This window comes from Acomys minous (assembly GCF_964271855.1).
Source record: "Acomys minous genome assembly, chromosome: 7".
NCBI lineage: Eukaryota > Metazoa > Chordata > Mammalia > Rodentia > Muridae > Acomys > Acomys minous.
In genome coordinates, this window is record NC_140488.1 from 93889146 (window position 1) to 93913347 (window position 24202).

General features: G+C 42.0%; 1 protein-coding gene and 1 long non-coding RNA gene across 3 annotated transcripts in view; one reads left to right on the top strand and one right to left on the bottom strand.

Moving 5' to 3' along the window:
• NHS (NHS actin remodeling regulator) overlaps positions 1–24202 on the bottom strand; it is a 342238-nt gene that overhangs the window by 54146 nt on the left and 263890 nt on the right. The window lies entirely within an intron of this gene.
• The window catches only part of LOC311602296, a 56054-nt gene that overhangs the window by 31643 nt on the left and 209 nt on the right, over positions 1–24202 (top strand). Inside the window, exon 2 of the long non-coding RNA XR_014780718.1 lies at positions 21442–24202. This exon is cut by the window's right edge and continues 209 nt beyond it. This is a non-coding gene — a long non-coding RNA (uncharacterized lncRNA). The remainder of the gene's footprint in view (positions 1–21441) is intronic.

The following is a 24202-nucleotide window of genomic DNA, read 5'->3' on the forward strand; positions in this document are numbered from 1 at the left end:
GGACTTAGTTTAGTTACCCTAATTTTTTGGTGGATGTACAATGCTCTTACAAAGTTCATCATCAGAAAGAGCCCTTCCATCCAGGCTGCCCTCTTTGCCTCTAGCCATTCACTATTGTCTCCCTCTCTTTCGTACTGCTCACAGACATCTTTATCTTCCTAGCCACATTCACGTACCTTAAGCCACATGTTTCTATATCCCTGGCAATGGCACACACTGTCCCAAGTAAATGTTCAGCGGAAATGTGTGTCACTGCTGTTGTTGTTAGTTAATGGGTCCCTGTGTAGTTTGGCCCTTATATTTGTGCTCCTATATTCACTCTGCCAATTCTTTCCGTATTTCAAGGATTTATTATTTAAATATTATAAAGTAAGGAAATATCTAAAGGTATACATTTCTCTCTCTTACAAAATCACTTAATAAAATGTAAATTTAAAAATGACCCTAAGGGAATACACACACACACACACACACACACACACACACACACACACACACACACACACACACACTGCGGTGGTTTGAATGAGAATGGCTCCCATAGGCTCATATATTTGATTGCTTACTCATCAGGGAGTGGCATTATTTGAAAGGATTAGAAAGATTAGGAGATATGATTTTGTTGGAGTAGGTGTGGCCTTGTTGGAGAAAGTGTGTCACTGTAGGTGGGCTTTGAGGTTTCAAAAGCCCATGCTAGGCCCAATCAATCAATGTTTCCCCTCCCCATGAATCAGTTGTAGCTCTCAACTACTGCTCCAATGTTATGCTTGCCACCGTGTTCTCTGTCATGATGATAACAAACTAGCCTTTTGAAACTGTAAGCAAGCCCCACTATTTTTTTTATAAGAATTGCCTTGGTCATGGTTTCTCTTCACAGTGATAATACAGGGGCTAAGATATATACTTTATGGGAAGCTCAAAATATTAAAAGAACATGATGAAAAACACTCAAAATTATGTCATCCAAGGCCACTGTTATCTCACCAGCATTTTTCCAAATAGTTTTCTTCAGGAGTACTTTTAATAATTGAAAAATGACATATATGCCTCCTCCAATACGTTTTAAAAGAAAAACTCCTTTGTAATATAAAAGTATATATATATATATATATATATATATATATGTGTGTGTGTGTGTGTGTGTGTGTGTGTGTGTGTGAATGAAATATATATTCAGAAACAATGTTTGTTAAGAGCTACATCATTTTCTACTGCATGAATATACCATAGTTTATTTGTGCTCTCAGCACTGAACATGAGATTAGTTCCAAAATATAAAACACATTGCAATTAACATCTTTTCAGAAAGTTTCACCTAGGCCCCATTCTTCATTAATTGTGAATGTGCCTTGCACTGGACTGGATTTTTTTTTCTTTAGCATGAACAATACTCTCTCTCCTATAACAACACAGTTTGTAATAGCGGCTATCACAGTATTGTTTTCTCTAAGGTTAAGCCCCCCCCAATCATGGGGTAGAGAGAAGACAGGAACATTAGAATTACATATTAGATAGATAGATAGATAGATAGATAGATAGATAGATAGATAGATAGGCATATATATGTATACATGAATACATACACATACAAATATACATTCATAAAGTCATAATTGATAAATGCATGGGGAAGAGAGAGAGAGGAGACAGGTAGGTAGGATAGATAGATAGGTAGATAGATAGATAATAGATAAATGGGAAGATAAATAGATAGATAGATAGATAGATAGATAGATAGATAGATAGATAGATAGAATGAAGCTATATCCTTTTTTAAATGCCAGAAACAGAAACCATACAGTTTGAACTACCATACCTGAAGACTGTATACCATAAGTGAGGATTCTTATTTTTTCTTTTCTACATGTACCATTTGGGGCTCAACAACACTAGTGGAAATAATTTGTTTTTGACAAAGCACCATCATTATTAGAGAGGCCATTTGGATGTAAGCCATACTTTTAAGGAGCTGAAAATATCAGAATAATTGAATGGAATGGGATGGAAATGGGGGGAAATTATGAAAATCATCTTCGTATTTATGAAATACTGTATACAAGAAGAAAACCGTCCTGTTATTCAATATGGCACATAGAAAGTATTTGGTCCTCTTGGACAGATACCCTCTTGGACAGTTTAGTTAGACTGTGAAGCAGTAAGGTAATTAATACACAATTGATTCTCATTTATATGTTCTACTAAATCTTTTCTATGATATAGAGGCTAGTTTCTCAGAATTTAGAGATCATCATTGATGGTTACAAAAATTAAATGCAAAAGCTTTACATACTATCTTCTCTACACTTCATTAAAATTATTACTTACTAATAGTATCTTTATAGGTAGAAGAGAATTGGTGCTTTTTGTTGGAGCAACAAAGAAACTAAGACTACATGAGCATGCAAGGCCAAATGATAGTCTTTTCAATGAAGTTTTTCGACCCTAGAAACTTAGATATTTGTAAGAGTTCTGCCATGGCCTGACAAGTGGGGAGTGCTGAAGCTACATTCAGCCCAGTGTCAGAGAAGATGGGTTCTTCTGTGACTCAGTTAGTCTGTGCATTGCTAAATTGCCAGAGATACCAAGAGAGGTGTCCCAGATTCATCTTACACATTTCTTGCCCCAGACCTGGAATTAGTTCTGGCTCTTCTGAGATGGAACAGCCTTTTGCACATCAGAGGCATTCTCTTTTGTAGTATCGCTACTGATTCTAGGCTTCCTCAGTAAGCAGAATTGGAAAACACACCTTTTCAGAAGATGAAGGTAAGTCAAATTTAAACTGCCACTTCCAATTCAAATGTAAGGTTATAGATTTTATTTTAACTTCCTTGATTTTATAATTAATCTCTTTTTCCCTTATGCTGAAAAATCCTGATTCCTAATGACAATGTCATAATTGCTTACTTCAAAAGCTGCAAAATGACTACAGTAAGAGAACTGAATTCGGTTTTAGATTTCTTCTTCCACCTTTTGCCTTTGGGGTGTTTTCTACTAGTATCATAGAGTAAAAAATACTGTGAAATTCACATGAAATGGCTGAAGGTGCTAAACACAATAATGCTAAGGTCTTGTGTATTTCTTTGAGTACATAAAAGGGAAATTTTTGAGAGACTCCCATTCAGGTGTATCTGGTTCATAAATAACTAAAAATACATTGAAAGTTCCTGCATTTTTAATTCACAATTCACTTGAAAAAAAACCTACCAGCTCTTTGCCCTTCATACTCATCTCCTCTACACGCTGGCAATTTAGGAAACCAAGAGCTCCTGTACTTCCTTTCTCATCTCCTGTGAACTCTGCATACTGGCCCTCAAAGGAGCTGGGAAGGCTTTGTTGAGAAACAGTACAGAGAAGCTTCTGTGGTGTGGGGGGAGAGCTTTTGATCTCCAGAAACTTGAAAACTCAAGCCTGGAGGTCTTGGCATTTATCCCAGAGATCAAACACACATGTTGGCACCTGTAGGGAAGCGGGAAATGAACCAGCCTCTTTTTGAATCCAGAGCTTCTAACAAAAATTCCACAAACTACTACAGAATCTACCAAATGCCACAGGCTCATCAGAAGCTCCAAGGACATGGACTCAGTGAGTGGATCACAGGCAAGGATTAGGCAACTTCACCCATGAGTAACTGTGCATGAGCCAAAATATGAAAAGTCTGCTTTGAATGATGTGAAATGGACATTTCTGTAGGTCAAAATAGATGGATATTGGCAAATGCATGTTTCAACTTTATTGCTCTTGAGTAAGCAAATGAAGACTCCAAACTTCAGCAGTCTTTCACAATAAATAAATGATGCCCTCTATCTCATTCTCAGGTTCAAGATATTTCTATTATGTTTCTTTTCTCGTGTGATTTGCTGCAGAGATGGGTCAAGAAGAAGGGAGGAGAGAAATAAATTACAGCAGAAAACTGACTCTAGTATCTGCCACACTCAAGTCCAGGAGAGAAAACACTTTACCCACTATAACATTCAAAGGACTACAGAAGTACTTTGAAAAGAAAGGACACCAGCAGTGCTCTCAAGGAGCTCATAGCCTGGTAGTCAGATTAGGCAAATTAGATGATTATCCAAGGTGGGATCAAGTGTTCACATTGAAGAGACACTGAGTTCCACACTGGTTCAAGATAAATGCAGTCTGATTTCAGAAGTAGAGGGATGAAGTGCTCCCGGAGTTTGGGGAGAGGACTGGTGGATAGACAGGATTAGCAGAGTGGAGGACAAAGGCTGGCAGAGATCAGCAATTAGCACATGTGAACTATGTAAATTTGCTATGTTTAGGTAAAAAAATTGAATATGGGCAATTTCTTGAAGTGACTTAACATGAAATTTGAGAAGAATCTGTTGGTAGGAGTCTGAAGGACATTTCACTGTGGATAGCACAGAGGAGATGATTACAAGTCTGCTTAGGAGGGAGCTAAGTACCACTTAGCAAACAAATGAGTGAATGACACACTGAGTTATGCTTTCACTACCAGTCATCCTTCTACCAAACTTTATACACAATAAACAAATTCAGCAAAACACCAAGGTTAAAACAAACAAACAAAACACAAAACCAACAAATTTAAAATACCAATAATGAACCCACTAAAAAAGAAATCCGGAAATAGTCCCATTTACAATAGTCTCGAAATAGTAAAACACCTGAAAATAACCCTAACCAAGTATGTAAAACATCACTACAATGAAAGCTACAGAACACTAAAGAAAGTGAACATATCAGAAGATGAAAAGATCTTCTATTTTTATGACTAACAGAATTAATATTGTTAAACTGGCAATACTGCAGAAATAACTGACAGATCCAGCAAAGCCTCTATCAAAATGGTTTCTTTCCTAGAACTAGAAAAGAACCTTAAAATTCACATGAAAGCACAGAAGACCTCAAATAACCAAAGAAATCCTGAGCCAAAGAACAATGCTCGATGCCTAGAAATACCTGCTTTCAAACTATGCTACAGTAGCAAAACAGTGGCATATTGGTACAAAAACAGAAACATACACTAATAGAATAGAATACAGGCCTGAGAAATAAACTCATGCACTATAAGCATCTGGCTCTTGACAAAGGTGTCAAAAGCACCCATTTGAGAGAAGACAACCATCTTAACAAGTGATGCTGGTAAAAACGGACCTCAACATATAGAAGATTGAAACTGTTTGACCTATTTAACCGTCAAGGAAATGCAAATCAAAACTAAACTGAAATTCTATCCCACCCTAGTCCAAGTGGCTGTTACAAATACAACAAATGACAATTAATGTTGAAAGGATGCAAAGAGAAAAGGATCCTTTGTACAGTGGCAGTAGAGGACTAGTCCAGCCAATCTGGGAGTCCATAGATTATCAACTTGGGCTCTGCCTTGCTGCTGCTGCTCAGCCAAGTACTGACTTTTCCTTTCCAAACTCCACCTTCATATTGTCTCAAGGAATCTGCTGGCACAGTAACCATTATAATACAAGGTTTTCAAGTCAGCCCCTTAAACTACCAAATGAAAGCTGTAAGCACCCAGTCAGTCAAAATGCTGAATTAGACTTGTCTTATGGGCCAATGCATAGGCCTGAGAGACCCTGAAGAGGACATACAAGGGAACGTAGGAGTGTATGTGGCCTATGTTGAACTGTTTGCCTAGAATTCTCTGAGGAAGTTGCCTGAGGCACATCCCCTTGTGCCTTCTTAATACCCTCTAGCTATGGATACTGACTTTCTCTGCAGAGCTTCTCTGACTCAGAGCATCAAAGCCAGACCAATGTGGGCAAATACCAGAATTGGAATGGGTTATTAGCCTTGAAAAGTAAGAGATTAGTTTTTTGTTTGTTTTTTGTAGCCTCTACAAAAAAATCCATGTAGCAGTAGGAATAAAGGTTAAAAATAAAAGTAACATGGCTCAACAAGCAAAAATTCTTGCCACCAAGATAAATGACCTGAGTTCAGTCCTCGGAACCTGCAAGAAGAAAGGAAAGAACCAATAGCCAGAAGTTCTCCTCTGACCTATACATGCATGTACTGGCATGTGCACACACATAATATATAAATAAATGAAAATTTACAAACACAGGTTAAAATAAGATGCTAATCTGCAAAACAAATCAAATGACTCACTAATATCAACCCAGAGCTCAGTTTTAAGGTCATACAAAGATTCAAGACACCTGTAGGGTCGTATTACTTGTTCTAAAATTTAATCAACCTAAGCAATAGGCATTTTTAATAGAATTTCAATTTTTTTGCATTGTAAAAGCAGCTAGCTATGTGATCATCCCAATAAGAAATGAGAACTATTACTTCAGCATTCACACAAACTATAAACCATCGCTCTCACTGGCTGTTTCTCATTGTTACCAGTGAATTGAATTTAAAATGTCAACTTAGCCTTGTGTAGACAGGAGACAGAGGCCCGTAAATGGGCTGTTAGGGAGTATCTCCAGACAGTTTTTCACGGAATTAAATATCAGGGCAAAGATGTTTACATGAAGAGGTTAAGGTATTGGCAAGAAGGCATATGGGACCTAAATAACTTGGGAAATTCATTTATCTAAGTAAATTAATTTTGACCATATTTCTGGATTTTTAAGCTTTCTTTTACACATTGTTAAGCCAGTAGATTTGGTGACTAGACCATTTACTTAACTTTTGTGCATTCTGAAAAAGGTTTGTTCTGTTCAGAACAAAAGTCACCGACAACAAGTGGCACGCAGTTTGCCCAGTTTCCCAATCACTCACTATTGTGTCACTATTATGTCATCTTACCAGGTCTTCATGCACAGTGACTACAGGCTCAAGTCCTTTGTGGTGAGATTTTTCTGAAAACCTATAGACCAATTGGTTCCCAACTTCTTAATGCTGAGACCCTTTAATACAGTTCCTCATGTTGTGGTGACCCCCAACCATAAATTATTTTGTTGTTATTCCATAACTGTCATTTTGCTATTCTCATGAATCATAGTGTGTGTGTCTGACATGTAGGGGATCTGACATATAGCTCCTGTGGGGGTGATGACCCTCCCAGGTTGAGAACTGCTCCTGTAGAAAGTAGCGGCCACTGAGACTTCCTGCCCTTCAGAACTTCCTTCATCACTAGAGAAATTCAGGCCAATGGCCTGGAGCACACAGCTCAGGGCCTGACTCAACAGAGCTTCACGATTTACAAGAATGCCGGGAGTCAGATACATTTCCTCACAGCCCAAAAGCTCATACCGAAAACGAACACTTCCGTGGAATACTCCGTTCTTAGAGTTTGTGAGGCCTCTCCTTGGCTTCTTGCTTTCTTGACCTGCACTTTACCCCTCACTCTGGCTCCCCTTCCTTTCCCTGTCCTTTTCACATGTCTTGCCTTATGGTCTTTGGCTTTGATATCACATCTCCCAATCTGTGAAGATACTCCTGCTGTGCTGTTGCTGTTTCCATCTAATATTATGGAGCAAAGGGAATAGACATTATATCCGCAGCAAAAAGGAAATGCCCCAGTCCACAGAAAAAAAAATTACACCAAGAAACTGCAATGACCTGTTAGTCTCTTTATCAACTCATGTTTGAGCACCCTCTCATTGTGCCACTTATCTTTGTCCCTTTGCAACTTATTTATATCCTCTTCTCCTACAGTTACACATACTTGGGATAAAAGTGATAGCGACAAATGCCCATCTTTGTCTGAATATGTACTCATTTATGTAGTCATTAGTGAAGATTCACTACCCTGTCCGAGGCACTGGAGCATATAGGAAGTCCCTTTCTCCCTGGAGCTTTCTCTATAGCAGAAGAGACAGATGGTAATCAGCATACAGATGTTATGTCAAGTAGTAGAGGTTTTGTGAAGGAGCAGAGAGTGGGGTGAGAGGATCAAGGGTGACGGGGCTGCTATTTTGGAGAGGGCGGCTTAGCAGATGCTCAGCATCTTGCTGGCGTCCCCTCAACGTGCACTTCAGCACTCTAAAGGCTTCTCCTGCAACTTCTTGAAATGTTCCATCTGAAAGTGATTTTCCCCCCTGTGGCACTGGGAGAGTGCTTGGCCTAGAAGCAGGGCAAGCTATATGTGTTAGTCATCTACTGCTCCTAGAAGAAGTCCTTGAGCAAACAGCAATGTCCTCAGAAGTTAGACATACTCTGTAGTACATGCTACACTGTCCCCTGAGATCCTTAGGCCTGAGCACGAGTTGCCAGCGTGGCGACTGCTAGATTGCATGCCTTTATAAGATCCCTTTTCCCTCTGCCTTACTTCCCCTGCCCCTTACTTTGCTCTTCAAGGTTTATGTCCCAAGGAAACTACTAGAATTTAAGGAATTGTCTTAGGGGCTACTTCTGAAGAACCCAAACTAGGTGGCTGCACGGTTAGGTGACAATTGAGCAGGTGTCTGCCTTAGTGAAGGGTGTGAGCTGGGTGAAAATGAAGGGTACAAGAATTCTAATTTAAGAGAGCAAACAGGCCAGAGCCTCTAAATAGACTCAAGCTTGGGGATTTGAAGAACAGCAAAGCTATACTGTAGGAGCAGGGTTAGGAGAGGCACTGCAAAGAGAGTTCCTCTCTCACTTCTTAGTGCTAAAAGCGCCTTTACTTTTCTTCTTGCTGCTTCCTCTAGCTTGTTTGTTTTTTTGTTTCCCCTATAGCAAATTTTCTGAAAATTCTGCCACTTTCTTTCTATTCTTGATCTCACTCTATCTAACTGTACCTTTAAGATGGTGGGGCTTGTTGTTGTTGTTGTTGTTGTTGTTGTTGTTGTTTATTTGGGAGAAGGGTTGGTAAATATTCTTACTAAGTTTCCCATGCTTGCCTTGAACCTGCTGTATGGTCTGGGATGACCCTGGAGTCTCTGTCCTCCTGCCTTAGTCTCACAAGTGCTGGCATTACCGGTGTGTGCAGCCACACCTGGCCATAAATGTGTTTTTAAAGGTAAAAGGCAAGAAATCTCAAAACTAACCACTGATTAATACTAAGGAGCGAGAAAACTACCCAAGGACTTGCTTGGGGAGGTAGCCTCCAAGAGAGAGAAAAAAAGGAGGCTTTCTGTATTGTCTCCTGAAACTTCAAAAACGATGAGAGGTACCATTTTGTCCAGTTCCATGGTCATCACCACTAACAGCTCCGAGAACTCACTATGTGTCCACCTTCAATTCTTTAGCCTTCATTATCTCAAATCCTTACCCTGTTCTGAAACCCAGAACGTACCTCTAGCCTGGCTGCTGTGCTTGCTTTGACACCCTGAGCTACACATGAGATGCCCAGCAGCATTTTCTGAGGCCACTGAGCTCTCACCGTGCAGTTGTGGGCCCTGCGGAGGCAGCCACTTTGATCCTGAACAGGAGACTCCAGATCACAGGGACGGTGGGAGCTGTCTTTCAGCAGCTGGCAGGAGCTTAGCACAGATGCCTCCCAGAGCAGGGCTGCTTTGCTGACTCCTGGGAGGTTCATCATCAAAACTCCCTGCCCTGACCCACATTGTGCCTCTCTTCATTTGTGCTTCTGGCTGGAGCTAGCAGGGAACTGCTGGCGGAGTCTATTAGCGCTCTGTTCTGCTCTCAGTTTCTTCTGGAGAAGATGGCTTCTAAAAGTTCATTAGAAAGAACTGAGCCTCAGGGGGATAAATAGTAAGGTTTGAAAGGCATACCAAAGAGATCAAGCTCGAGTGGCAAACTGGACATGGTCAGTAGTGGAGGTGGGGGCAGGACACAGTGCTCAGCAACACCTCTAACATCTTCAGGGGTGAGGTTTCTCCCAGGCTGAGCAGTAACCGTTTGGGGAAGTTCCCCTTACCCCTTTCTAATTGTCCTTAACTCTTGCTAAATGTCCAGGGGGTTGATTTGTTTTGTGGCTTCAGCTGGAGCCAGAACTGTGTGCTAGATAATGACTTTGAACAGAAGAGATGTACACCACTTCTGGGCTTGATCATTCAAAACCTCCCAGGAGCCTTGGTTTTTCTCTTTTCCACTATGTTTAGAAGGTAAGTATTCCAGGATTATACCAAGTTTTGTTACACCAAACAGAAATTTTACTGTATTAAAATATTCCTATTTCTATATATGTTATCTACTCTAGTATTGCCTAGGTTAATACATACCATTACTCATCCTGCCTGCTCATTAAATCATGCATCTTTTTACTCAAAATTTCAGCTTTCTTTCATTCATGAACTATTAACTATGCAGCACATGCTTAACACTGAATTTCAGTATGAATAAATATTGGGATCTTCCTCTTGAGTAACTTGAAATCTAGGTTAGATGATGGGTATAAAACAAAGAATGTAATAACTATGTGTCAGAAGTACATACTAGGTACATAAGACCATGTTGTCTATAGAGAAATAAATACTCAGAGCCCTTTCTCTTTAGAAAACGAAGCTCTATTCTATTTTAGTACTAATCTATCTCAGACTCCATTCAGGCAGTTTACCAGTACATACTTGATCATTGATGAAAAAATGTTTTAGTTTTACTCTTTCCTTTCAATCACTCTAAATCATTCCCATCAGAACCAGCTGTGCTGGAGAAACCACTTGCAAGCCTTTTCTCATTTTATTCTTGCCCCCAAGACTCCCTTCCTTATTTATCCAAGTTTTCTCTCAGCATTGCTCCACTTAACAGTGACATCTTTAGTCAGCGTACCCACTGGTCTATAGCATTAATGCATTCAACAGCTTATATGAAGAATCTTGTAAGAACTTAGCAAGGAAAACAAGAGAAATAGAAAATATAAATAGTCCTATATTTTATAAAGAAATAGAATTGGTGATCAAAACTCTTTCTATAAAGACAATTCTAGATCCAGATGGTTTCATCACTAAGAAACAGTATCCAAATATTAAAGGAAGCAATGCTACCAACTCATACAAATTCTTTTAGTGACCAGAAAAGGAACAAATGCTTTCCAACAAAAATGTACAAAACCTCAATAACTCTACTATCAAAACCTGATGAAGGTCATCACCAAAATGACTACAGCTAATATCATATCATACTGAATGGTAAAACACTGATTTTTTTTCTAAGATGGAAAATAACTCAAAACATCTACTCTTATCAGTGTAAGAAAACATGAAATGTAGAAAAGAAAGTCATTATTATTCAGACACTCTAAGTAAGTAAAAATTTGCACAGAACCTATAAAACATTGCTACAATTAAAAAGTGAATTTAGAAATGTATAACTTTGTATGGGATATAAGATCAATAAATAAGAATCAAATAGCTGGGTGTATTGGTGACATATCGCTGTAATCTTAGCATTTGAAGCATAAAGGCAGAGGAGTCATTGCAAATTCAAGACCAATATATTCTATATAGCAAATTCTAGACCTGTTGTCCACACAAAAAGATATACATGTCAGTGTGCATGTGTGTGTGCATGTGTGTGTGCATGTATAATGAAATATTAGAGGATGAAATAAAGAATACAATTCATAGTAACAGAATAATTAGAGATACATTTTACAAAAAGTGTTTAAGATTTCTAAACTAAACACTTTCATAATTGATAAGGTAAATTAAAGAACTATATGATGGAGAACATACCATATTCAGGGATGGAAAGAATAATACTGTTATAGGTCTTCATTTATCCTAAATTCAGTGGATTTGAGTGACTCAGAACAGTGCCAGTCAAAAATTCCATCATGGCTTTTAAAAATACATATTTTATTACTTCTTTGAGAATTTTGTAGACACCATCCCCCAGCTGCTCCCAGATGCCTCCATCTCCTTATTTACCCAACTTTATCTACTCTTTAAAAAATATTACAAGTGCAATTTGTACTGTCCAAATACTTTTGAATGTGAAGTCTATTCTGGAGCATACCAGGGGGCATACCCTTGAAGAAAATTGATTCCTTATCTCCAAACAGCTATCAATTACCAATAGTTCCTCAGCTGGGAATGGAACTTTGTGTCTGCCTCTCCTCCTTTGTGCCAGAATTTTGTCTATCTTGAGTTTGTGCAGGTCTTGTGTCATCATGTTTAAAGAAGTTGACAAGATGACTCTAAAAGGTGTATGAAAACGCATAGGTTATAGAATAGCTAAAATAATTTTGCAGGAAATTGACATTGAAGGGTCTATACTACTTGATTTCAAGACCTAGTATAATTCTGCACAAGCTAAGACAATTTGGTTTTGGCAAAGGGTGTGTGTGTGTGTGTGTGTGTGTGTGTGTGTGTGTGTGTGTGTGTATCAAGAGTCCAGATGCAGAACCAAACATAGACATAGCAGTAAGTCAATTTAATGGGAGGGGGCAAGACTTTTTAAGCAAGTTGTTTTATAACAACTAAAGAGAGATATAAAGAAAAATTAATTTTAACCTCTCCACTCACTCCATATATAAGAATTAGAGGACAATAGACCTAAGCATAAAAGCTAGAACCATAAAATTTCTAGAAGAAAATGCCTGAGAAAAGCTTTGTGAACTTAAACGATGCAGATTTTTCTGATAGGGCTTAGTAAGATCTAACCATAAATAAAATACTGGTGAATTAGACTTTGACAAATTAAATTTTTCTACTCTTCAAGAGATGTTCCAGGTTCAGAATGTGGTACAGTAGTAGAAAACTTGCCAATCACACCTTTTTTTTTTTAAACCTTATAGGTACTAAGCAATTTCACTCAGGTACTGACACAAGAAAAAAAATAGAAATCAATAAAAAGATTTACACAAGAATATTCTTATTAATGTTATTAATAGCCTCAAACTTGAAACACCACAAGAGAAAAGGAAAAACAAGCTGTGATACTCATATATTTGGTGGGGTCAGTAGGTGAGGGAGACACTGCAACAAGTTTCTCCTACTGCCTAGGCTGGCCTGGTCCTTTCTACACAGTCACAGTTGTCCTCTTAACCATTTTGTTTCAGCTTTTCTGGTGCTGGGACTACACCTGGCAGAAATGTGTTATCTTCTTACAGTGGGTTATTTCTTTGCAACAGAAAACCAAATTACTGCTATATATTGCAATGTGGGTTAATTCCAAAAATGCTATCCTGAATCAAAGATGCCAGGTCTTTTTTTAAAAATCATTCTAGTGATTCAACTTATAAAACTTTGAACAGGAAAATCTAATCTATGTGACAAAAGTCTCAATAATGGGCTGGCAAACACAGTGAGAGAGTTGACTGGAAAGGAGTATTGAGACTTCAGAGGCATAGAAATGTACTATACTTTCAGATGTGTATATCAAATCTCACTTAGCATATAAAACTTGCGTGTGACTCAAATCATATTATCCTCTTCTCCCTTAATAATATTATGCTGAGAACTACAATGTTGTATTATCATTTATTATTTTCATATATTGTCATCCATTTTAAACTTTCTTGGGTCCTTCAAGTAGAACTTGAGGACCCTATTTTTTGTTGGTTATCACACAGATTACTTGTTGAGTAATAATCAGACAATAAAATGGAAAATAAAATTATTTATACAACATCAGAAAATATCCACTATTTCTAGTCCTCTGAGAGTCAACTCCATTGCAAACATGCCTCCTTATTCCCAGTGAACATCAATAACCCAAAGCCATCTATGTTTTATTTACAATAAATGAAGAGGTAAGAAAATAAGAGTAAGCTTTTGTCTCCTAGATTTTGAGATAATGCGACATAAGTGTTACTGTATTTCTGAACTCCAGTGAGGCAGACTAAGAGACATCTGATGAATCTCCTTTTCATTCATAAAACCCTGCTCATAACTTTCATCACTTTTACCCTCCTAGAATAATAGCAGAGAAATGGTACTTGATGGGCCAGCATTATCAGATGCTATTGGAAAGGTCTAGATAAGAGTGCTGAACCACCTATTAGTATTCTGCATGCAAACCCGTCTCTATAACCCAGAGTCATCTGTATCCTGGCAACCCTCAAATTTTCATTCTCATTGAATTGGTAGATCTTTATCAAAATATAATTACAGCCTTAATTTGAAAGATAAATTTTGATTGCCAGTGCCATGCCCAAAGGAAGAAATAATCAGGTGGAAGAGTGCTTAGGCACAATTGTTAACCATACAATCAATGTCATGAATCACCCATTCCTTAAACATGCGTGCATGTGAGCATGCACACACACACATACACACACACATACACACACACACCACTACCATTGACACCACCACCACCAACAACAAAAAATATCACAACTTTGGGGGAAGTTTTAAGGTATAGAGTAATCAGTAGGGAAATCCTGATTTAATCTTTGCTTATCTTCTCATGTTGTGATCCAAGTGCCACTCATCTGTTCCTACATGGAGGCATTTGGTGAAGGTCCAAGCCATGTGCTTTGCTTCTATACATGCACACAGTGGCCTAACTCTGGTGAGAAAATAGTTTAGCTTACAGAATATCATAAGTCAAGTTCCCTGGAAACAGACTTTGATACAGACATCAGTATGGGAGAAATTTGCTAGGAAATGCTCTCTGGGTCAACACCTGCAAAGAAACTGAATTAAACAAAGCTAGACACTAAAAGAGGTTGGGTTGTGATACAGTCCTAACAAAATCTTGGACCAGTGATCCAGGAAACATGGGAGTGTTTGGAAGTAAGCTAGTTCTGCAGAGTTGTACTAAACTGAGGCAAAGTGATCAGGTCTTTATAGACTTGTACTGACCAGTCATCATTTGGGAAAGGGCATGATCGTGGGTAAGGTGATCTTCTTCAACACAGAAAATTTCTTAGAAAATAACTCAGCTGTGACCTACCAGCTATCTGCATTCATGTCTGATGAATGAGTGACTGAGGTATAGGCGCTTGAGTCTTGATGAAGAGAGTGAAATTGGGTAGAGGCCTTGCATTGACTGTAGTGACTCTAGAATATGGGGCGGGGGTGGGGGACAATCTGAATTTGATCACACAAATTAAAACAAGAAAGTAGGTCTATGCCCCGAGGCAGAAAGGACATCCAAAACGCAAGCTAAGTTCTCTTACAATGTATGATTTGCTCTGGAAGATCAGAAATGTCCTGCCTTCTTATTCAATTGGTGCATTCCCAATGTTTAAAAGTGTAATTTGCTGGAAATCTGGTACTGTTATCTCTTTTCACTGCTAAAGCGGCCAAGAACATGAGATTAGATAGGTCATAGGACTAGGGGAAACCTACAACTACTATCCTGCTAAAGGAACGTAGCAGTAAAATGACTCCTACTGACATACTGCTATACCCAAAGATTAGTGCATCATTCAATTTCCATCACAGAAGCTTCTTCTTGCTATATATGAGAATTAACACAAGACTCACATTAACATAAGACCCACAACTGGACAATGGAGAGGGAGAGAGGGAGGGAAGGAGGAAGGGAGAGAGAGAGGGAGAGAGGGAGGGAGGGAAGGAGGAAGGGAGAGAGAGAGAGAGAGAGAGAGAGAGAGAGAGAGAGAGAGAGAGAGAGAGAGAGAGAGAGAGAACTCAATTTTGGAGTACTCATCCCTAGGTGGGATGTCTTCAGCAATCCTCTCCCATCAAGGCTTAGGGATCTATATAGAAGAGGAGGTTGGAAGACTGAGAACCAACAATTGTGGGAGATGCCAGGAAAACAGTGATTTTCAGCCACAATAGGGCTGCTATACAGATGAACTCACAGGGACTGTGACAGCATACACAAACCTGCAGAAGTTCAAACCAGACAAAAATCCCAACATAGAGGTGAAGTGTATAGAAAATCCCACCCCTAACCAAGAAATTATTTGCAATCAATACCTGCCAGGAAAAGGAAAATCATTTTTCTTCAGTGGGGTCTCACTGCATATATCAACCACACTGCAGGGCAGGACCCATGACCAAGAGTAGTTGCCCAACATAAAACAGACGCTATTTTTTGTATGCACTTTTGTTTTGTTTTGTCTTGATGGGGTTTGTTTGCTTGTTTTGACTTTCATTTGTTTGCTTTATTGTTTTTGAGTAAGAGTAAAAGAACATGATGTTGGATGCGTAGGGATGTGTGGAAGATCTGGGAAGAGATGAGGGAGGGAAAAGAATATGACCAAAATAGATTGTATGAAAAAAATCTTTAAAAACTATGTATTTAATGTATACATGTGTGTGCCTAGGTGTATACATATGCACTCCATGTGTGCAGCTGTCTAAAAAGTCAGGGGAGGACATTGGGTCCCCTGGAAGTGGAGTTACAGTTCATTATGACTCTTTTCTATATATGCATGCTAGGAACTGAACCCAGGTCCTCTACAAGAGCATCGAGAGTTCTTAACCTCCAAGGCATCTCTCTAAGCCTCTGCTGTGTCTTTTAAGATGGATGCCTCTGAGACACTACAAGAGAGGAGGCAAGAGAGCAGAAGTCACACACTTCAGTTCCTTTCCTCAGGCTTCTGTGCTCCTTTAGGGTATAAATGGTTCATTAGTTTGGGGATGGAGAAAGAACCAAGCATGTATAATAGTCTTGCTTCACTGAGTAGAACGAATGGATTTTATTTTACATACTTGGCAATATACAGTAAACTCTTCCTGAGACCTTTGGGAAGCCCTGAATTTGTAAATCCAGAGGTTTCACCTCTTTGGCAGTCTGTTTCCATGCCTCTGGTATTTATGACCTCAATTAATTCATTCTCCTGGGATTTTCTTCTTTCCATTGGCAAAACCAGCTGTGGGCTCAATCAGAAGGCCTGGCAGTTTTTACCTCTCTGTTCTTGGGGACCCTGAGCTGTCAGGTAAGTCATCCAGCTACCCTGCAGGAGAATCAAGTAAAGAGGGAGAATCCCTGAAAGTGCACAGAAAAAGGGACAGAAGCACAGTCAGCTGAGCATTTCATGTGGATCTATCCCTCAGATGACATGCCATCTGACCTACCACTGGCAAGCCCAGCAAGAGCAGCTAGCTGAGTTCATCCCAGACTACAGAATTCAACATCAACAGATGAGTAGCTATTGCTTAAACTAGTAAGGCTTGGGGTGAGTTCTCACACCCCAATAGAGAGAAGAACACCAAATAGTAGCAATCTCAAGGTCAAGTACCCACCTCACCATGTCCACTCATTACCTTTCAACATCACAGCAATCTTTTCTCATTCAGTGGCACATCTCACAAGTAAACAAACTTGGAGTGCTTTCACAAGTTGATACCTACACAATGGCAGTCAAAACTGGTAAAAGGAGGGAGGGAGGAAGGAAGGAAGGAAGGAAGGAAGGAAGGAAGGAAGGGAGGAAGGAAGGAAGGAAGGAAGGATGACAGAGGGAGGGAGGGAGGGAGGAAGGGAGAGAGGAAAGTAGTCAGGAAGGCTGGCCTCAATAGGCTGCTAGAGCTGGAGGTTTGGGGTTAGGCTTCTTCAGTAACTAGGCAGCTCAATACTTTGTGTTAATTTCATAGGCTTAGAGCTCAAAGCATTAGTTCAGCAAGATTACAAATGACTCCCTGCCACCCACTCTCAAGGTCACTCACCAAAAGATGAGACTAAGAATGTTAATTCTTGAATATCATGGTCGGTGCCAATTATAAATCCCAGAAAGGACTGGACAAAAAATCCAATAGATCAGAGAAGACACATAGTAAAATAAGCCAAAGTTTGTCCCACTCAGAATCAAGCTTTAGATCTGTCACTTATTAACCAGGAAGTCTCTGGCAAGCCACTCAGTCTTTTATGCCACCATTTCCTCAACTTAAAATGGGAGTAATAATACTTCTTATTTCTAAGATTATTGTGAAGATTGAATGAACTAATATATGTATAGAGCATAGATTAATGCCTGGTTATTCTTTGCCTGACTGTAAATGATTATACTGTAGGAATTGGGAAGAAATGTACATGGATTTTAAATCATATAAATAGCTCTTTTAGTGACTACACACTAGGAAAGGATGCCAGCTTTCAGAAACTATATCCTATATAATTGCTCTCTTAAGAAGGCAGGGTCAGCATGGCATGGTGGAAAGAATGTGAGCCAAGAAATGTGGATCTAGGTTGTTACTCCAGCCCTGCTTTAAAGTAGCTGCATGATGCAGGGATGCAGGAAAAGTTATCCAGAAGATGTGACTAAAAAGAGACTAGAGCTGATAATCCCTCTAAGAAGAGCTTTTCCTTTCTACACCTTTGCAAATCAATTTGAGGTGGGAAGGGGAGAGTAGAATTGCCATCAATCTTAAGATGGAAACCTTCACTGAATTTGGTCAAACTCAAAACTCCAAAGCAGAGGTGGAGGGGGTGAGGGGGCTCCTTAATGCAAGAAAATATATTAGTCATGCACAGACTGCACACAGACTCTCCTTACTAGGCCCTTGGCAGTTAGATGTGGCCATGTGATTGAGTTCTGGCCATAAACTTGGATGAAGCCTGCTCCTTCCAGGGCAATCTTTCACAGTCTCAATTTCTTCTGTTCATTGGGCAAAGGACTCATCAGGGACTCCAAGTCTCCAGAGAATGGGAAAGCCACAAGAGGGGACATGATTAGGCTGTTTAATCACAGCAAACCAAACAGCTGATTAGACTATATTTATATAAGAATGTTGTGTTATCTGTCTGAGATTTAGGGTTTATATGTTGTCTGAGATTTAGGGTTTATATGTTGCCTTCCTCAAATAATATGTTTTTATCGGCCCCTAGTTAATTGCTAATTCAGATTTTGATTTCGAGAGGAAACTGACCTTCGACCTAAGACCTAAGATCAAGAGATCAGTGACATCTTATTTGTTACAGATTGAGCCCAACACATGGTATAGACTTGGGAAATTTGAATCCCAACTCTTGGGTTTCTAAGTTTCTACATCTAAGCCTCTACTCCTCTAAGCTGGCCAAAGTAGGCTGCCCATACCCTGCTGCAGTTAATCACCAGTGGTCTTATGTGTTTCTTCAGGGAGTTAAACGTGAGAGCAATGCTTAAGAGGTACCAGTTGTTATTTGGAAGACGCTAGTAGGAAACCAGAGGAAGGATGGATTTCTCAGGTGTTCTGTTGTCTGGTCTCATCCTCTAGATCAAGACTGATATCTTAATATTTCCCAAGGATTATAGTTGTGACCTACAGAAAATAAAGGTATACAATCAGCATTCACTTTGAAAGAAAAGAGAAAATGTCTGAGAGGTCCAGGCTCCAACCCAGAGACAGTGCTGTATATTCACACCTTTGCTTTTTCATTTGTTTCTTTTGCCGTGCACACATGGCCATTTATATTTTTCAGCAATTACCAGAGAATTATTGCAAAAATTTTCCCATTGTCCAACCAAGGCGGGAATACAGAGTCCATTTTATTTAAAACTGGAATTTTCCACCCTTGCACCAAAGAAAAGTAAGCATGAGAGAAATCAAGGCTTTTGAAAATAAATAATGGGAGAGGCCCAACAGGGTCACAAGATCTAGGAATCCTAGAAGAGCTTGGACCTGGACTTCCTATTATCTGGTGCCGTTACTGAAAATTCCTCAGCCCTTTCCTGAATCCCTTCCATGTGGCCCCTGCCCCATTAGCTGAAGGCAGCCTCCCTCAGAAAGGCTGAGTACCTCTGCCACACCAGGAAAGAAAGGAGTGGTATCCTAGCTACACTAGGAAGCTGGTATGATTTACGTGTTACCTGGACCCCTTGGTCCCCCTATATTCAAAGCCCAACTCCTTTAAGGTGGGGGGAGTGGCCTGCTGGCTCCTGAAACACAGAGTAGGAAGCCCCATGTATAGTACTGGGTGCAACTCAGAGGGAATGTAAAACCCAAATGTCCACGATGGGGGCAGGGATGGGATTCCTTTCCAGGTTCCCATCCTCCAATCCTGCAGCCCAGTTGCTCTGGGTCTCCCACGGGAAAGGATGAGGCTCGGCAGATTTCCTGCCCTTTCACACAGACCAGCACTCCTGTCTCCCAGCCTTGACCTCAGCCTGGAGCTTGTGTGGCTCCACTCTCAGGTTATCTGGCAGTTCAAGTTTGGCTCTCACCAGGAAACTGGGAAGGGAGACAACCCTTACGCCATCACCTCCACCCCCACCCCCACCCCCACCCCACCCCCACCCGGGCCCCTGGAATGGTGGGGTCAAAGCAAGCTGCATCTCCAGCCGCAGGGCTATTTTTAGATGCTGTTATCTTTGCCTTGCTCCCATGCAGCTGTGAAAAACAAACTGGTGACCGAGGGGCACACAACTGCAAAATAAAAAAACCCATAAAACAAGAGCTTCCAAACTCAAGAGCATACCACGCTATGACAAAACACTATTCCACAATGGCCAGGTCTGCCCAGCCTTCCCTTGAGGGGGACCAGTAGGGCTTTGCTCTTTTACTGCAAACATATTCCTGCCTTGGTCTAGCTTTGGCTCACCACTCAGCAAGGCTAATCAGCCACGCAGCCAGCCATACTTCTGGCCATGCATGGTGACCTCCTGGGACAGGTATGCCAAGGGAACAGAACCGATGGGGTTAACTCTGCCACAAACTGAAAAGCTCCAGCTCCCTCAATTCTTTTCTCCAGCCCATCCTAACAGTTCCTCTGCCTTCCAGCATCACAGCTCCATGACAGTGAAACCCCTATACAGCATAATGTCACCCAACATTAAGTAGTAAGGCAGAAAAACAGGAGAGAACCCTGAGCGGGATCCCTGACTTCTCCCAGCGGTAGAACACCCTCCCCCAAGGCCAAGCCTCAGGGCTCTCTTCCACTCACAGTTCCCTCAAGTCCCCATGCCCCCCTCAGGCTGCCCGACACCAGACACTGCAGCCTTTGCAGACCCCTCCACCCAGCTGATAAGGGTCTGGACAGCAGCTTGGAAGAGTGGCGCCCCGCCCCAAAACCCGAGATAGGGTCGGGGGTGGGGGGTGGGGAGGAGGCGGCAAACTTCAAAGCTGCAGCTGCAATATGCTTTTTAAAAAATAATAAATGTCCCTGAAAACCAACACTGTTCTATTTGTTCCGCCAAGCTATGTATGGTCCACCTTGACCGCCCGCTCACCCACACTCAGCTCTGCCAAGGGGATCAGCCTCTCTCAGACCTCAGCCATGGGGATTTCCTCTCCAGCTAGCGCGCGACTGGGCTGCGGTCCATGCTTCCTCCACCCCCAAGTTCACCCACACCCCAGAGGTGGTAAAAATTAGTTTAAGATCATGTTAATTGCCCATACCCCTTCCCCCCCAAGCTGGTCCCCTCTCAAACACACCCGCATGGCCTGGGCTGCGAGTCGTGGAGCATCCCGGGGGGTTGCGGTGGGGTGCCGCGCCGAGGTTAGCTTCCCCGGGTGTCCTTTCAGGCTCCGGCTCAGCCCTGGGCAAGCCGCCCGTGCATCTTTCGCCAGGTGCAGTAATCCTACCGCCCGTGCGCCCTGGGCGCGCCGCCGGGCCCCGTGCCGGCTCCCCGGGAATGCGGCCGTCAGGTGAGGTAGGCATGCGTGCCGGCTCCGCAGCGAAGCAGCAGCTGGCTGGGGCGCTGGGCTGGGGATCTGCCTCTTCTCCCTCTCCCCGCAAAGGAGAGGCCTCTCTCGGGGGCGTGGGGGGATGTTTCCAGCGCCTTGGTGCGTTACAACCGCATCGCCCCCTTCCTTTTTTCTTTTATCTTAGTTTCTCCTTCAGATGCAAGAAGAGAGATCACAGGAATCCATACCCAGCTCCAGTCTAACTCGGTCCAGAAGCAGAGAGAGAATTATGAATGGATGCTGCCTTCTGATGAGGAAGTCGACTGGGGAGGTCTCTGCGCACGGCGCGCTCCATCAAAGCAGGGGCATTGGCCCCACCACTGCTTCAATGCTGCAGGCTGAGCCACCTAATTGACCACTGGGAAATCAGGTGCCGGGAGACTTGGGCGGGACGTAGCCCCGGGGCCACGCTGGGATGAGTGCCTGGCCGGCGCAGACAGCTTCGATTTACAGCCCAGTGAATGGAGAGGACTGCGGCAGCCAAACCTCCCGGGCAGCAGGCAAGGCTGCACCAATGCTCCGCAGACAGCCGCCTGGCTCCGCGAACATCTCCAGTCTTCTCTGGGCTAGAGAGAACCAAGCTAGAAAGAATCTGTCCCCTGCTGCCAGCCGCAGTGATCTGCAGGTCTCAGCCCCCAGCTCGAAACTCGGCGGCGCGCGGGAGCCGGCCTGTGCGCTTCCACGAGCTGGGGGGGTTGCAGAGGATCCCGGATCCGGATTTCTTGTACCTGTGTGATAGCGCGACTGCTGTGACTGCGTGTTACCCATACCCAGAGTAGCGGCAGACTCCACATCACCAACAGGCTGGACCCACCAAGGCTGCTCAGCACCGCACCCCCGTGGCTCCCCTCTCACATCCCAGTCCCCAGCCACTGGCCATAGCAGAATTGGAGACGCCAACCATTGCAAACCCTCCTTTGGGGCAAAAGGACTGGAGATCAGCTACGGCATGTGCTGGCATGTAACAGGGGTAAAGAGGGGCAGGGGAAAAAATGTGACATTGCATCCCCTCCCCCCATTCATCTCTGGACTCTGAAGCCTCACATCTAGACACAACTCACTCTTCCCCTGGCTTAAACACACTGCAAGGACAATGCCTTTGCAGCCATGTATTAATCTCCAGGGAAGGATGATTTACTAGACCAGCTCTGAGGTTGAATCAGGATTAAAAACCATAACACTGTGTGCCCATGCCTTAGGCCGGCAGGTTCTATATATAACAAGCCAGTGCAGAAGGCAGAGTCATTTAGGGCCACTTAAAACAACGCTTATGAGATATAATCTAATATATAGCAAGGAGGAATCCAGTGAATGAAATTATCCAAAGATGCCTTGTGGAATGCCCGGTTTTGCTCATTTGTCTTGAGGCTTTTGAAACTCATTTAGGGGAAACTTGACTGTTTTCTGACTGGGCTGTCTATTTGAAAATGGGAAGGCTGATGCCCTGGGCAGATTTGCATATATGAGCAAGATTTGGTGTCCATGAGGCCTTTAACTCCCGCATAACTCAAAATTGTGGTGAGGCACATATTTTGCCAAGGTCACAAGAAATCACAGGGTATGCAGGAGCACCGAGTAAAGAATATTTCCTAATTGGCATTACTATGAATTAATGATTGTGGTCACATGAAGAATCACATTGAGCTCAAGTTAGTCTACGTTGGCAGCACTCCTCCAATCTTGCTCATGCCAATAGGCTTGGAGGGCCTCCAGCAGCCAGCAAGGACGGGGAATCTGGCTGGAGTTCCCACGGAAGACAGTGTGTTGGCAAGAAAGATGGGACAAGAGAAGGTGTAGCCATTTTCCCAGTGGACCATGAATCAGAAAGCTTAAACCATGAGTAGACAAAGGAATAGGTGACCAGAGAGGAAGAGAGTGGTGAGTCAGAGAAGCAGGTCATGATGGGTACAGGTCCCACATCAGAAGCTAGGTAATGACAGAATTGCAGGATCACAGTGTGATCAAGAATGTCAATGTCACATGTCATAGAGACATTAGTGAGGAGGGAAGAAGACCTGGATCTGGGAAGCTTTGGAAAAGTCTAGGGAGTAGCCACTCATAGGAGGGTTGAGATAGGTAGAAGAATGACAAAAATTACTTGTTTGTTTAACTCTTCTACTTAAAGGACTTTCAAGAAGCAGAATCAACCAACGAGGGCATCGGAAATGATACCCACAGGTCCCCACCCAAACTTGCTGCATCATACTGAGGGTGAGGCTCAGTGGCCATTTATCTTAATGCTGGCAAGCTCTAAGACCAGCTTCAGTGTGAGGGAGGCTCTATCCTGTGTGAGCTCCAACTTCCCAGGTGTTGAGAAGTGTCTGCCCTCTACAGTAATTCCAGGCAAGATTGCAGGTAGCTGATGGCCAAGTCACTAATCACACGGTCCAAGCAGATGAACTTCTTGCTCTAGGTTTTCAGGGCTGCTCCATCAAGGGATAACTGTGATAACAAGGAGTGCAGAACTGTAAACCGTGATGAAAACAGCCAATTCTTTGTCCCTTCATATTGAAATGTCCAATACTTAGGTGGTCCTTAATAGTGATGATAGAGAGCCGGGCGTGGTGGTGCACACCTTTAATCCCAGCACTTGGGAGGCAGAGGTAGGCGGATCACTGTGTGTTCGAGGCCAGCCTGGTCTACAAAGTGAGTCCAGGATGGCCAAGGCTACACAGAGAGACCCTGTCTCGAAAAACCAAAAAAAAAAATAGTGATGATAGAATTAATATGACCAGATTACTTAAATTTGAACAGTGTTTTTTGTGAGTCCTATGGAGTAAAGAAAACAAATACAAGCTTTGAGCTCAGAAAGGCCTGCTTGAATCTTAGTGTCTATATCCATTACCCTATGTGGCTTTGGGAACATTCTTTTACTTCTTCAACACTTGGTTTCTTTGCTTATGAAA